At 38.4% G+C, this 2,500-nt stretch overlaps 1 protein-coding gene across 1 annotated transcript in view; it reads left to right on the forward strand.

Annotated features, from left to right (window-relative positions):
- LOC123505141 (small conductance calcium-activated potassium channel protein-like) overlaps positions 1 to 2,500 on the forward strand; it is a 746,606-nt gene that overhangs the window by 710,834 nt on the left and 33,272 nt on the right.

Consider the following 2,500-nt stretch of genomic DNA (forward strand, 5'->3'; position numbering starts at 1 on the left):
GCTTTAAGTTTAAGTTTATTTGTCTTTATCCAAAGGTTAATTAACTCCTGTTCAGTGGTCAAATTACTGTGTGAATCATTTATGTCCTTGTCACCTAAGAGCAAATTTTGTATCATCTGCATATATTGTGGATCTTAATTTCAATTTGCATTGTAATATCATTGATGTATATGAGAAAAGTAGAGGACGTAAAATTTATCTCTGTGGGAAACCAACTGTCAAATTTTCAGCAAAAGAATATTTACAATGACAGTAAACTTCATAAGATATAGCTCTTAAACAAGTGTAAAAAAGTGTTAACATGATACCTCTAATTCCATAGTGTGACAATTTACCTAATAGTATTTTATGGTTTAATGAAAAAATTCCTTCGACAAATCAATGAATAGCTCAATTAAGTTTTTTTTCTTTTCTTTTCAAGGAAATCTAATACGTGTAACTCTCTCTCTCTCTCTCTCTCTCTCTCTCTCTCTCTCTCTCTCTCTCTCTCTCTCTCTCTCTCTCTCTCTTTCTCTTTCTGTGCCTGTACGTGCGCGTGTGTGAGAGAGCGAGAGAGCTAGCAAATTCCAATCCCGATAGCAGCCAGTCAGCATTCTACCCGACTCTCTGATAGGTTCACATAAGAGTTCCTCCAATTTCTGTGAGCCAGCCAGCAGCAATTGGGAGGCCGCTGGTCCTTATCACGGGAAGCTGGTGTCGCCTAACTTCATAGATATCTCGCAGCCCTTTTTTCCTCCCTTCATTACCAAACGGGACACGTCGCTGGAGAGCCTGAAGGAGCGTCGTTACGCATACCTCCACTGCCGGGAGAGTAAGGAAGGAAAAGCAGGATACGCGAGAGGAAAAGGAAAAATGAAGATAAAATTGAGGGATAAAAGAAGAATATGAAGAGGGAATGGGAGAATGGGGATGTAGGAGAAATTAAAATAAAGAAATAAGAGGAGACGAAGAGTAAATGAGAAAAGATAGAATAGGAGGAGAGAGAGAGAAAATAAAATAAAGACAGAGAGGAGGATTAAAGAAAAAGGAGGAAAAGGGGAAAATTTAGGAGGAAAGAAGCGAAACAAAAATAACATGGAGGAGATGAAAAAAATTAATGGCAAATCATAAGAGATGTAAGAAGAGAACGAGGAAAAAAAATAGAGAAACCATCGGGGAGAGAGAGACTGAATAAAAATCAAAATAAATAAAGAAAGGAAAGCAAGAAAAGAGAAGAGAGAATATGGAGAAGGGAATGAAAGAAAAGGCTAAAATAAAGGAAGAAATGGAAACAGACAAGGAAAATAAAGATTAGAGAAAAAGGAAAGGGAGAGAAATAAGCGAGATCAAGAAATAAAGGAATGTCGTAAGAAAAATAACATAGAGAAATGAAAGTAATGAAACATGGATATAAGAGAGAAGGAGAAAAAGGAGAATGAAATCAATAAGAGAAAAACAAGGAAGATTATAAATAAGACAACGGAAGCTAAGGTGAAGGAAAAGAAAAGGATGAAATAATGAAATGCAAGGGAATGGAAAACGAGAGAAGGAAAGGCAAGGAAGAGAAGATAAAGAATAATGAAAAAAAGGTAGGTGAAGGAAATAAGGAAAATAGATGAGTTAGGATGGGAAGAGAAGGGAAAAGAAGGGAAGTGAGGGAAGGTAGAAGGTAGAAGGAGAGAGAGAGAGAGAGAGAGAGAGAGAGAGAGAGAGAGAGAGAGAGAGAGAGAGAGAGAGAGAGAGAGAGAGAGAGAGAGAGAGAGAGAGAGAGAGAGAGAGAGATAATAGAGGAAAAGGAAAAAAAAATATGAGGGAAAAATTAAACTCGAATACTACTTTAACCTGAAGCTGATAACACACACACACACACACACACACACACACACACACACACACACACACACACATTTCTCAAACATTTTCCTCTGAGTCTCGTCAATTCACCACAGTTCATTCCCCCTTCAAATTGTCAAAAAAAAAAAGAAAAAAAAGCGTCTCCACTGGCTGTTTTAACCAACCAATCCTCTTCCACCACGCTCTCTCCTCCAGCCACTACCGTCCTCCACCTATACCTTTGCCTATCCAATCAACAATCCACCACCCTGCATCACCGTCTTCGTCACCGCGCCCCTTCAGTCTCAGTCTCTCGATTCTGCAATGTTCTCAGCTTTTTTTTTTATGTATTTTTATTTATTTTGCTGTCCTGTTCTATTTTATTCGAATTTTCTGCTCCGTGTTATTACCATTCACACACTGACTCCAGGCGTGTGTGTGTGTGTGTGTGTGTGTGTGTCTAGTAATAGTAGTTGTAGTAATAGTAGTAGTGGTGGTGGTAGTAGTAGTAGTAGTAGTAGTAGTAGTAGTAGTAGTAGTAGTAGTAGTAGTAGTAGTAGTAGTAGTAGTAGTAGTAGTAAAAGTGGTGGGGAAGGCGGGGGAGCGTGAGTCAGCCAGCAGGGAAAGATAAACAAGTGCAGATAAACGAATTATGATATATTACAATTATGTGTTTTAATGACCTCAT

The sequence above is a fragment of the Portunus trituberculatus genome, chromosome 17, assembly GCF_017591435.1.
Source record: "Portunus trituberculatus isolate SZX2019 chromosome 17, ASM1759143v1, whole genome shotgun sequence".
In the NCBI taxonomy this organism is placed as follows: Eukaryota; Metazoa; Arthropoda; class Malacostraca; order Decapoda; family Portunidae; genus Portunus; species Portunus trituberculatus.